This window comes from Sturnus vulgaris, unplaced genomic scaffold, assembly GCF_052056855.1.
Source record: "Sturnus vulgaris isolate bStuVul1 unplaced genomic scaffold, bStuVul1.hap1 Scaffold_151, whole genome shotgun sequence".
Classification (NCBI taxonomy): Eukaryota; Metazoa; Chordata; class Aves; order Passeriformes; family Sturnidae; genus Sturnus; species Sturnus vulgaris.
The window spans coordinates 2,631,224-2,644,962 of NW_028276070.1; positions in this window are offsets into that span (position 1 = coordinate 2,631,224).

Sequence of the window (13,739 nt, forward strand, 5' to 3'; positions counted from 1 at the left end):
TTTCACACCAGGGCAAAAGCTGGGGCAGACCCCGTCCTCACTCCTTCGCGGTGCTGTACTCCATGCAGCTAGAGCGAAGCGAGAAGGACGCGAGGAAGAAGAAGCCGTTCTTAAAGTAGCCCCCTGGCAGCAGCCCTGAAAGGGCGCATAACACACGGCGTCTCGCTGCCCTCCGTTCTACATACTCGCGGCTCCCTCTGCCGACTTGCAAAAGTTGCTACCAGAGCAGAGGCGGCCAGATTGAAGAGGCAGTGCCTAGTTTCACCTTCTCCTTAGGAACTGCACGTAAACCACGTCCAGCCCCACGCTGCACTCTGGATTTCCCTTCTCCGCGGCACTTACCGTGGTGCTGTGTGCAACTCGGCGCCTAGAAGTGACCGCTAATGCTTTCAGAGCGGGCTGCAAGGGAACCAAGGAGCAGCACAAGCAGCAGTGCTTCAGCTTGCTCCTTCCTACTGCTAAGGGCACTTGGGAAGGCAAGCGAGAGTCAACCACCTTCCTCTCCTAGTAGCCTCTAACGTGGTGCACACAAACACGGCTCTTGTGCCGCTTCGTTCACCGCCCTCGCCCACACCTACGCCTGGCTCCGCTTTCACTTGCCGGCGGCCAGAAGACGCTGCAGGGGCGCCACATAGCCAGCAGTGTGCCGGCAGCCAAGAGCTAGAGAACGCTGCTTCTGCCCAAGCCCGCCTAGGGCGTGCACCATTGTTCTCAGAGCTCCGTGCAACAGTCTGCCTCTCTCGCAGTTCGAATGGAAAACGAAAGCTTTTCGCCTACCCCCTTCACAGAGATCCGTTGCCAGGGTGAGAATGACTTGTAGCCGGAGCTCGCCCCCGCCGCGAGGAAGCTGCTCTTAGTACCGCATTGCAGGGACACGACTCGCTTCTTCACTACGTGCTTAGCGCTCTCCGAATTCGCTGCTAGCCCCACGGTCCTTCTCAGCTGCAAGTAGCAGCGCTCGCAGTACATAGAGCTTCGCAAGGACCGAAGACCCGGAGGGACATATCTCACACGAAAATGTACGAGGACAGAGACGTATTCTACATTGTCCTGCCTCGTCATCCAGTTTGTACATCTGCTTCCTTTGCAGTTAGGAATCGCTCCTTGAAAGACGAGCGAGAGCGTCTTTCTGGGTGCATTGCACTGAGTGAGTGCTCGCTAGGGTCTTTGCACTCGGAGCCAAGGCAAGAGGGCGTGCTTGCCCGCAGAACTGAGAACACGCTTTTGGGCAGAGCTGAAACTGACCGCTGGAGTTCAGCTCCTTCCGACTGCTAATGGCACTTGCGAAGGAAAGCGAGAGTCAACCACCTTCCTCTCCTAGTAGCCTGTAACGTAGTGCACACAAACACGGTTCTTGTGCCGCTTCGTTCACCGCCCTCGCCCACGCCTACGCCTGGCTCCGCTTTCACTTGCCGGCGGCCAGAAGCCGCTGCAGGGGCGCCACATAGCCAGCAGTGTGCCGGCAGCCAAGAGCTCGAGAACGCGGCTTCTGCCCAAGCCCGCCTAGGGCGTTCACCTTTGTTCTCAGAGCTCCGTGCAACAGTCTGCCTCTCTCGCACTTCGAACGGAAAACGAAAGCTTTTCGCCTACGCCCTTCACAGAGATCCGTTGCCAGGACGAGAATGACTTGTAGCCGGAGCTCGACCCCGTCGCGAGGAAGCTGCTCTTAGCACCGCATTGCAGGGACACGTCTCGCTTCTTGACTACGTGCTTAGCGCTCTCCGAATTCGCTGCTAGCCCCACGGTCCTTCTCAGCTGCAAGTAGCAGCGCTCGCAGTACATAGAGCTTCGCAAGGACCGAAGACCCGGAGGGACATATCGCACACGAAAATGTACGAGGACAGAGACGTGTTCTATATTGTCCTTTCTCGTCATCCAGTTTGTACATCTGCTTCCTTTGCTGTTAGGAATCGTTCCTTGAAAGACGAGCGAGAGCGTCTTTCTGGGTGCACTGCACTGAGTGAGTGCTCGCTAGGGTCTTTGCACTCGGAGCCAAGGCAAGAGGGCGTGCTTGCTCGCAGAACTGAGAACACGCTGTTGGGCAGAGCTGAAACTGACCGCTGAAGTTCAGCTCTCTCCGGACGGCAGAAGGCGAAGAACGAAGCCGCTTGCGAGCGGCGCTGTGCAGCGAAGAGCACACGAGTGAGTGCTCGCTAGTGACTATGCACTCGGAGCCAAGGCAACAGGGCGTGCTTGCCAGCTGAACTGAGAACACGCTGTTGGGCAGAGCTGAAACTGACCTCTGGAGTTCAGCTCCTTCCTACTGCTAAGGGCACTTGCGAAGGAAAGCGAGAGTCAACCACCTTCCTTTCCTAGTAGCCTGTATCGTGGTGCACACAAGCACGGCTCTTGTGCCGCTTCGTTCACCGCCCTCTCCCTCCCCCTCGCCTGGAGCCGCTTTCACTTCCCGGCGGCCAGAAGCCGCCGCAGGGGCGCCCCACCGCCAGCAGTGTTCTGGCAGCCAAGAGCTCGAGAACGCTGCTTCTGCCCAAGCCCGCCTAGGGCGTGCACCTTTGTTCTCTGAGCTCCGTGCAACAGTCTGCCTCTCACGCACTTCGAATGGAAAACGAAAGCTCTTCGCCTACGTCCTTCACAGAGATCCGTTGCTAGGACGAGAATGACTTGTAGCCGGAGCTCGCCCCCGCCGCAAGGAAGCTGCTCTTAGCACCGCATTGCAGGGACACGTCTCGCTTCTTGACTACGTGCTTAGCGCTCTCCGAATTCGCTGCTAGCCCCACGGTCCTTCTCAGCTGCAAGTAGCAGCGCTCGCAGTACCATAGAGCTTCGCAAGGACCGAAGACCCGGAGGGAAGTATCGCGCACGAAAATGTGGCAGGACAGAGTCGTGTTCTACATTTTCCCTACTCGTCATCCACTTTGTGTTTCTGATGCTTCTGCTGTTAGGAATTGCTCCCTGAAAGACGAGCGAGAGCGTCTTTCTGGGTGCATTGCACTGAGTGAGTGCTCGCTAGTAACTTTGCACTCGGAGCCAAGGCAAGAGGGCGCGCTTGTCCCCAGAAGTGAGAACACGCTGTTGGGCAGAGCTGAAAGTGACCGCCGGAGTTCAGCTCCTTCCTACTGCAAAGGGCACTTGCGAGGGAAAGCGAGAGTCAACCACCTTTCTCTCCTAGTAGCCTGTAACGTGGTGCACACAAGCACGGCTCTTGTGCCGCTTCGTTCACCGCCCTCGCCCTCGCCCTCGCCTGGAGCCGCTTTCACTTCCCGGCGGCCAGAAGCCCCTGCAGGGGCGCCCCATAGCCAGCAGTGTGCCGGCAGCCAAGAGCTAGTGAACGCTGCTTCTGCCCAAGCCCGCCTAGGGCGTGCACCTTTGTTCTCAGAGCTCCGTGCAACAGTCTGCCTCTCTCGCACTTCGAACGGAAAACGAAAGCTTTTCGCCTACGCCCTTCACAGAGATCCGTTGCCAGAACGAGAATGACTTGTAGCCGGAGCTCGCCCCCGCCGCGAGGAAGCTGCTCTTAGCACCGCATTGCAGGGACACGTCTCGCTTCTTGACTACGTGCATAGCGCTCTCCGAATTCGCTGCTAGCCCCACGGTCCTTCTCAGCTGCAAGTAGCAGCGCTCGCAGTACATAGATCTTCGCAAGGACCGAAGACCCGGAGGGAAGTATTGCGCACACGAAAATGTACGAGGACAGAGACGTGTTCTACATTGTCCTTTCTCGTCATCCAGTTTGTGTTTCTGCTGCTTCTGCTGTTAGGAATTGCTCCTTGAAAGACGAGCGAGAGCGTCTTTCTGGGTGCACTGCACTGAGTGAGTGCTCGCTAGGGTCTTTGCACTCGGATCCAAGGCAAGAGGGCGTGCTTGCTCGCAGAACTGAGAACACGCTTTTGGGCAGAGCTGAAACTGACCGCTGGAGTTCAGCTCTCTCCGGACGGCAGAAGGCGAAGAACGAAGCCGCTTGCGAGCGGAGCAGTGCAGCGAAGAGCACACGAGTGAGTGCTCGCTAGGAACTTTGCACTCGGAGCCAAGGCAAGAGGGCGTGCTTGCCAGCTGAACTGAGAACAAGCTGTTTGGGCAGAGCTGAAACTGACCGCTGGAGTTCAGCTCCTTAAGACTGCTAAGGGCACTTGCGACGGAAAGCGAGAGTCAACCACTTTCCTCTCCTAGTAGCTTGTAACGTGGTGCACACAAGCACGGCTCTTGTGCCGCTTCGTTCACCGCTCTCTCCCTCGCCCTCGCCTGGCGCCGCTTTCACTTCCCGGCGGCCAGAAGCCCCTGCAGGGGCGCCCCATAGCCAGCAGTGTGCCGGCAGCCAAGAGCTAGTGAACGCTGCTTCTGCCCAAGCCCGCCTAGGGCGTGCACCTTTGTTCTCAGAGCTCCGTGCAACAGTCTGCCTCTCTCGCAGTTCGAACGAAAAACGAAAGCTTTTCGCCTACGCCCTTCACAGAGATCCGTTGCCTGGACGAGAATGACTTGTAGCCGGAGCTCGCCCCCGCCGAGAGGAAGCTGCTCTTAGCACCGCATTGCAGGGACACGTCTCGCTTCTTGACTACGTGCTTAGCTCTCTGCGAATTCGCTGCTAGCCCCACGGTCCTTCTCAGCTGCAAGTAGCAGCGCTCGCAGTACATAGAGCTTCGCAAGGACCGAAGACCCGGAGGGAAGTATCGCACACGAAAATGTGGCAGGACAGAGACGTGTTCTACATTTTCCCTTCTCGTCATCCACTTTGTGTTTCTGCTGCTTCTGCTGTTAGGAATTGCTCCTTGAAAGACGAGCGAGAGCGTCTTTCTGGGTGCATTGCACTGAGTGAGTGCTTGCTAGTGACTTTGTACTCTGAGCCAAGGCAAGAGGGCGTGCTTGCCAGCTGAACTGAGAACACGCTGTTGGGCAGAGCTGAAACTGACCGCTGGAGTTCAGCTCCTTCCGACTGCTAATGGCACTTGCGAAGGAAAGCGAGAGTCAACCACCTACCTCTCCTACTAGCCTGTAACCTGATGCACACAAACACGGTTCTTGTGCCGCTTCGTTCACCGCCCTCGCCCACGCCTACGCCTGGCTCCGCTTTCACTTGCCGGCGGCCAGAAGACGCTGCAGGGGCGCCACATAGCCAGCAGTGTGCCGGCAGCCAAGAGCTCGAGAACGCTGCTTCTGCCCAAGCCCGCCTAGGGCGTGCACATTTGTTCTCAGAGCTCCGTGCAACAGTCTACCTCTCACGCACTTCGAATGGGAAACGGAAGCTTTTCGCCTACGCCCTTCACAGAGATCCGTTGCCAGGACGAGAATGACTTGTAGCCGGAGCTCGCCCCCGCCGCGAGGAAGCTGCTCTTAGTACCGCATTGCAAGGACACGTCTCGCTTCTTGACTACGTGCTTAGCGCTCTCCGAATTCGCTGCTAGCCCCACGGTCCTTCTCAGCTGCAAGTAGCAGCGCTCGCAGTACATAGAGCTTCGCAAGGACCGAAGACCCGGAGGGACATATCTCACACGAAAATGTACGAGGACAGAGACGTATTCTACATTGTCCTGCCTCGTCATCCAGTTTGTGTTTCTGCTGCTTCTGCTGTTAGGAATTGCTCCTCGAAAGACGAGCGAGAGCGTCTTTCTGGGTGCATTGCACTGAGTGAGTGCTTGCTAGTGACTTTGCACTCGGAGCCAAGGCAAGAGGGTGTGCTTGTTCGCAGAACTGAGAACACGCTTTTGGGCAGAGCTGAAACTGACCGCTGGAGTTCAGCTCTCTCCGGACGGCAGAAGGCGAAGAACGAAGCCGCTTGCGAGCGGAGCAGTGCAGCGAAGAGCACACGAGCAGCCAAAGAGTTCCTTCACAATCGCTTTCACTTCTCAGTGCTCTTGCTGCTTGGAAAAGCAGCACACAGCCTTTTCACACCAGGGCAAAAGCTGGGGCAGACCCCGTCCTCACTCCTTCGCGGTGCTGTACTCCATGCAGCTAGAGCGAAGCGAGAAGGACGCGAGGAAGAAGAAGCCGTTCTTAAAGTAGCCCCCTGGCAGCAGCCCTGAAAGGGCGCATAACACACGGCGTCTCGCTGCCCTCCGTTCTACATACTCGCGGCTCCCTCTGCCGACTTGCAAAAGTTGCTACCAGAGCAGAGGCGGCCAGATTGAAGAGGCAGTGCCTAGTTTCACCTTCTCCTTAGTAACTGCACGTAAGCCACGTCCAGCCCCACGCTGCACTCTGGATTTCCCTTCTCCGCGGCACTTACCGTGGTGCTGTGTGCAACTCGGCGCCTAGAAGTGACCGCTAATGCTTTCACAGCGGGCTGCAAGGGAACCAAGGAGCAGCACAAGCAGCAGTGCTTCAGCTTGCTCCTTCCTACTGCTAAGGGCACTTGGGAAGGCAAGCGAGAGTCAACAACCTTCCTCTCCTAGTAGCCTGTAACGTGGTGCACACAAGCACGGCTCTTGTGCCGCTTCGTTCACCGCCCTCGCCCTCGCCCACGCCTGGGGCCGATTTCATTTCCCGGCGGCCAGAAGCCCCTGCAGGGGCGCCACATAGCCAGCAGTGTGCCGGCAGCCAAGAGCTCGAGAACGCTGCTTCTGCCCAAGCCCGCCTAGGGCGTGCACCTTTGTTCTCAGAGCTCCGTGCAACAGTCTGCCTCTCTCGCACTTCGAACGGAAAACGAAACCTTTTCGCCTACGTCCTTCACAGAGATCCGTTGCCAGGACGAGAATGACTTGTAGCCGGAGCTCGCCCCCGCCGCGAGGAAGCTGCTCTGAGCACCGCATTGCAGGGACACGTCTCGCTTCTTGACTACGTGCTTAGCGCTCTCCGAATTCGCTGCTAGCCCCACGGTCCTTCTCAGCTGCAAGTAGCAGCGCTCGCAGTACATAGAGCTTCGCAAGGACCGAAGACCCGGAGGGAAGTATCGCACACGAAAATGTACGAGGACAGAGACGTGTTCTACATTTTCCCTTCTCGTCATCCACTTTGTGTTTCTGCTGCTTCTGCTGTTAGGAATTGCTCCTTGAAAGACGAGCGAGAGCGTCTTTCTGGGTGCATTGCACTGAGTGAGTGCTCGCTAGTAACTTTGCAGTCGGAGCCAAGGCAAGAGGGCGTGCTTGCTCGCAGAACTGAGAACACGCTTTTGGGCAGAGCTGAAACTGACCGCTGGAGTTCCGCTCCTTCCGACTGCTAATGGCACTTGCGAAGGAAAGCGAGAGTCAACCACCTACCTCTCCCAGTAGCCTGTATCGTGGTGCACACAAACACGGCTCTTGTGCCGCTTCGTTCACCGCCCTCGCCCACACCTACGCCTGGCTCCGCTTTCACTTGCCGGCGGGCAGAAGACGCTGCAGGGGCGCCCCACCGCCAGCAGTGTGCCGGTAGCCAAGAGCTAGAGAACGCTGCTTCTGCCCAAGCCGGCCTAGGGCGTTCACCTTTGTTCTCTGAGCTCCGTGCAACAGTCTGCCTCTCACGCACTTCGAATGGAAAACGAAAGCTTTTCGCGTACCCCCTTCACAGAGATCCGTTGCTAGGACGAGAATGACTTGTAGCCGGAGCTCGCCCCCGCCGCGAGGAAGCTGCTCTTAGCACCGCATTGCAGGGACACGTCTCGCTTCTTGACTACGTGCTTAGCGCTCTCCGAATTCGATGCTAGCCCCACGGTCCTTCTCAGCTGCAAGTAGCAGCGCTCGCAGTACATAGAGCTTCGCAAGGACCGAAGACCCGGAGGGACATATCGCACACAAAAATGTACGAGGACAGAGACGTGTTCTACATTGTCCTGCCTCGTCATCCAGTTTGTACATCTGCTTCCTTTGCTGTTAGGAATCGCTCCTTGAAAGACGAGCGAGAGCGTCTTTCTGGGTGCATTGCACTGAGTGAGTGCTCGCTAGGGTCTTTGCACTCGGAGCCAAGGCAAGAGGGCGTGCTTGCTCGCAGAACTGAGAACACGCTGTTGGGCAGAGCTGAAACTGACCGCTGGAGTTCAGCTCTCTCCGGACGGCAGAAGGCGAAGAACGAAGCCGCTTGCGAGCGGCGCTGTGTGCGAAGAGCACACGAGTGAATGCTCGCTAGTGACTATGCACTCGGAGCCAAGGCAACAGGGCGTGCTTGCCAGCTGAACTGAGTACACGTTGTTGGGCAGAGCTGAAACTGACCGCTGGAGTTCAGCTCCTTCCTACAGCTAAGGGCACTTGCGAAGGAAAGCGAGAGTCAACCACCTTCCTGTCCTAGTAGCCTGTATCGTGGTGCACACAAGCACGGCTCTTGTGCCGCTTTGTTCAGCGCTCTCTCCCTCGCCCACGCCTGGGGCCGCTTTCACTTCCCGGCGGGCAGAAGCCCCAGCAGGGGCGCCCCATAGCCAGCAGTGTGCCGGCAGCCAAGAGCTCGAGAACGCTGCTTCTGCCCAAACCCGCCTAGGGCGTGCACCTTTGTTCTCAGAGCTCCGTGCAACAGTCTGCCTCTCTCGCAGTTCGAATGGAAAACGAAAGATTTTCGCCTACGCCATTCACAGAGATCCGTTGCCAGGACGAGAATGTCTTGTGGCCGGAGCTCGCCCCCGCCGCAAGGAAGCTGCTCTTAGCACCGCATTGCAGGGACACGTCTCGCTTCTTGACTACGTGCTTAGCGCTCTCCGAATTCGCTGCTAGCCCCACGGTCCTTCTCAGCTGCAAGTAGCAGCGCTCGCAGTACATAGAGCTTCGCAAGGACCGAAGACCCGGAGGGACGTATCGCACACAACAATGTGCCAAGGCAGAGACGTGTTCTCCATTGTCCCTTCTCGTCATCCAGTTTGTGCCTCTACTGCTTCTGCTATTAGGAATCGCTCCTTGATAGACGAGCGAGAGCGTCTTTCTGGGTGCATTGCACTGAGTGAGTGCTCGCTAGGGACTTTGCACTCGGAGCCAAGGCAACAGGGCGTGCTTGCCCGCAGAACTGAGAGCACGCTGTTGGGCAGAGCTCAAACTGACCTCTGGAGTTCACCTCCTTCCGAGTGCAAAGGGCTCTTGTGAAGGCAACAATGGGACAAATACCTTCCTCTCCTAGTAGACTGTAAAGCGGCTCCTTCACAATCGCTTTCACTTCTCAGTGCTCTTGCTGCTTGGAAAAGCAGCACACAGCCGTTGCACGCCAGTGCAAAAGCTGGTGCAGCGCCCCTCCAAACTCCTTCGCTGTGGTGTACTCCATGCAGCTAGAGCGAAGCGAGAAGGACGCGAGGAAGAAGAAAGCGTTCTTAAAGTAGCTCCCTGTCAGCAGCCCTGAAAGGGCGCATAACACTCGGCGTCTCGCTGCCCTCCGTTCTACATACTCGCGACTCCCTTTGCCGACTCGCAAAAGTTGCTACCAGAGCAGAGGCGGCCAGATTGAAGAGGCAGTGCCTAGGTTCACCTTCTCCTTACTGCACGTAAGCCACATCCAGCTCCTCGATGCACTCTGTTTTTCCCTTCTCCGCGGCACTCACCGTGGTGCTGTGTGTGTGCAACTCGGCGCCTAGAATGGACCGCCAATGCTTTCACAGCGGGCTGCAAGGGAACCAAGGAGCAGCACTAGCAGCAGTGCTTCAGCTTGCTCCTTCCGACTGCTAAGGGCACGTGGGATGGCAAGCGCGAGTCCACCACCTTCCTCTCCTAGTAGCCTGTAACGTGGTGCACACAAGCACGGCTCTTGTGCCGCTTCGTTCACCGCTCTCTCCCTCGCCCACGCCTGGGGCCGCTTTCACTTGCCGGCGGCCAGAAGCCGGCTGCAGGGGCGCCACATAGCCAGCAGTGTGCCGGCAGCCAAGAGCTCGAGAACGCTGCTTCTGCCCAAGCCCGCCTAGGGCGTGCCCCTTTGTTCACAGAGCTCCGTGCAACAGTCTTCCTCTCTCGCAGTTCGAATGGAAAACGAAAGCTTTTCGCCTACGCCCTTCACAGAGATCCGTTGCCAGGACGAGTATGTCTCGTGGCCCGAGCACACCTTCGCCGCGATGAAGCTGCTCTTAGCACAGCATTGCAGGGACACGTCTCGCTTCTTGACTTCGTGCTTACAGCTCTCCGAATTGGCTGCTAGCTCCACGGTCCTTCTCAGCTGCAAGTTGCTGCGCTCGCAGTACATAGAGCTTCGCAAGGACCGAAGACCCGGAGGGACGTATCGCACACGACAATATGCCAGGACAGAGACGTGTTCTACATTGTGCCTTCTCGTCATCCAGTTTGTGCCTGTGCTGCTTCTGCTGTTAGGAATCGCTCCTTGAAAGACGAGCGAGAACGTCTTTCTGGGTGCATTGCACTGAGTGAGTGCTCGCTAGGGACTTTGCACTCGGAGCCAAGGCAACAGGGCGCGCTTGTCCGCACAACTTAGAGCAAGCTGTTGGGCAGAGCTGAAACTGACCTCTGGAGTTCACCTCCTTCCGAGTGCAAAGGGCTCTTGTGAAGGCAACAATGGGACAAATACCTTCCTCTCCTAGTAGACTGTAAAGCGGCTCCTTCACCATCGCTTTCACTTCTCAGTGCTCTTGCTGCTTGGAAAAGCAGCACACAGCCGTTGCACGCCAGGGCCAAAGCTGTGGCAGCGCTCCTCCTCACTCCTTCGCTGTGCTGTACTCCATGCAGCTAGAGCGAAGCAAGAAGGACGCGAGGAAGAAGAAGGCGTTCTTAAAGTAGCCCCTTGGGAGCAGCCCTGAAAGGGCGCATAACACACGGCGTCTCGCTGCCCTCCGTTCTACATACTCGTGGCTCCCTCTGCCGACTTGCAGAAGTTGCTACCAGTGCAGAGGCGGGCAGATTGAAGAGACAGCGCCTTGGTTTGCCTCATGACCCTCTCAAGAAGACCTCAAGGACCCCCGCCCAGGTTGACTCTGGACAATGGTTTTCTGGCCTGCTTGAGGTGGGTGCTTGCCAAGGGACTCTTTGCAGGTGTGTTGTGCTCACTGGACTCTGCTGTCATGGTACCAGCTGAAGCCTGCATGTACTGCACGACCGCACCTGTCTCTTGGAGCACCACACAATGCTCCATAAATCTCCCCGCCTCTTGGCCACAAGCCACTCGCTTTGGAAAAGGACTATAAAAGAGCGATCCTCTGGAGAAGACCCTGAGTACTCCCCACGGATGACCACCCTTCCATTGGCTGGCCCACCATGACCTTGGTCTCGTCTGTTGGTAGCTATTTCCCCCTTCCCCTCTTTTTCTCTCTCTATACTCCATTTCCTATATCTCTCCCCTCTCTCGCAACTGAATTGTTTGGCATTCAATAAAAATGCATTGCTGTTGTTGAATAAACTGATTTGTCCCCCGCTATTTGCCTGCTATTACCTCTGAGATCAAACAATCCCCAGCCTGTCTTGGTAGATGGTGACACTCCCCCCCCCCCCCCCCCCCCCCCGCAAATCCCCCATCCCCCTGCTTCTCCCAGTTGATTGCTGATCGTGGTGTGACATGGAATGGAACATCCCTTGGGCCAGTCCAGCCCAGCTGTCCCATCCCTGTTCCCTCAGGAACACTTGCCCATCCCAAGTCCATGGGTTGGAGGGGCTTGCAGACACGCCTCGTGGGGCGAGCACTGTGACAAGGACAGGAGAACAGAACAACATTTACACTTATCGCGGGCAGAGAACAGAAGAGCACAGCCTTGGAGAAACGCACAAAGGATGTAGCCGAGGCAAACAGAGCGTGCACAAAATGCAAGGAGAATGTCAGCTCAGCTCTGCAAGGCTGACAAAAGCAGAAGTTATACACAACAATAATATTGCCCTTCCTCAAAAGCGGGGATCAAAGAGCAGTCACCTAAAAAGGACAGCGCATGTTGAAGGCAGACTCCAAAGAACCATAGAAGGACTTGTGAGAAGGGGTGCAATTATGGCAAATAAATTCCAGGTGGGGTTAACTAATGAATACATCATCAGTGTGAGTGATAAAAGCTCCGATTGCCTGGTGGCCAGTGCACTCGAGTAGATGAAGGATTGCCCAAGTGGCCACCATGGTGTAATAAAGAATACCTGCTCTCAGATCCTCAAAACTGTGTTCAAAAGTTGCTATCCAGCAGATTTCAGTATCAGTGGTGTCCCTGACTCCATTATGCCCCTTGCACACTTTCACGAGGGCCCCTTGGTTCCACGAGGCCCTGCTGGATAACAGTGGACCCTTGGTTCCATTTGGGTCTGTACTGTCAAAATGGCCTCCTTGGTTCTGCACTGCCACAATGCTCTCCTTGGTGCCACGAGGCCTTGGTGTGTCACAACAGCCTCTCGGTTCCATGAACTGCCATAGTGTCAGCACGGTCTCTTGGATCTGCAGTATCACGATGGACAGTTGGTTACAAGCAGCCCCGCCGTGTCACAACGACTATTTGCTTCAGGAGGCCCCCACAGTGTCACCATGGCCCCTTGGTTCCACGAGGCCTCACTGCAGAACAATGGCCTCTCACTTCCAGGAGGTTTTGTACTGTCAACAGTGCTCTCCTTGGTTCTACAGTGGCTGCTTGCTTCCATAAGGTTCCTCGGTGTCACAGTGGTCTCCTTGGCTCCATGAGGCTCTGCAATGTCCCAATAGCCCATCGTTTCCATGAGCTTCTGTCCCATCAACCATGTCCTTTGCTCCAGTGAGGCCCCGCAATGGCACACTGGACCCTTGGCTCCATGAGGTTCCATAGTGTGACATGGTTGCCTTGATTCCAAGAGGTTCTGCCGGGTCACACTGGACCCTTGGCTCCGTGAGGTTCCGTGGTATCGCCATGGTTTCCCTGGATCCGCAGTAGCACTATGGACCATAGGTTTCATGCAGCTTTGCTGTGCTACAGTGGCTCCTTGGTTCCATCAAGTGGCACTGTGTAACAAGGGAATCTTGGTCCCATGAGGTTCTGGACTGTCACAATGCTGTCCTTGGTTCTGGACTCTAACAACGGACCCTTGGTTCCACGAGGTTCCATTACGTCACAATGCTCTCCTTGGTTCCACAAGGCCTTGCTTTGTCACAATGGACCCTTGGTTCCATGAGCTTCCGTAGTGTAACCATGGTCTCCTGGGATCTGCATTGTCACAATGGACAATTGGTTGCATGGGAGCCTGCTGTGTCACAAGAGAGCCTTAGTTCCATGACGTTCTGGACTGTCACAGTGGTCTCCCTGCTTCAACGAGGCCCTGGAGTGTCACAAGGGCTGCTTGGTTCTGTGAGCTTCCACAACGTCCCAATGGTCTCCTTGTTTCTGCAGTGTCATAGTGGACTCTTGGTTCCATGAGGTTCCTAAATGTCACAGGTCTCCTTGGTTCCATGTGGCCCTGCTGTGTCACCACAGCCCCTTGGTTCCAGGAGTTTCTGGGCTGTCAGCAGTGGTTCCTTTTCTTCCAATCAGGCACCGCTGTGTCACACTGCACCCTGGCTTCCATGAAGTTCTTCAGTGTCACAGTGGCCCCTTGGATCCATGCGGTCCCATAGTGTCACCATGGTCTCCTTGGATCTGCATTGTCATAAGGGACCATTGGTTCCACGTGGCCCGGCTGTGTCACAGTGATGTGGATTCCGTAATTGCCTTCAGCGTCACAATGGAGCCTTGTTTCTGTGAGGCTCTCAACTGTCACAACTGTCTCCTTGGTTCCATCAGCCCCCGCTGTGTCACAAGGGTCCCCTTGGTTCCATGAGCACACCAAAGCTTTGCATAAACATTGAGCAGCACCTGCTTAACACACCTGGGAACATCTGTCTGCATTCAAAAGACAGGTCACAGCTGAGAAAGGCACCAGCAGCTTCCATCTGCAACAGAGATGCAGGGAAAGGACAAGGACAGAGAATTCAGCTGCAAGACTCCGAGAATTCTGCATCCAGACATCATTTCTGGTCCCACTGTCCCT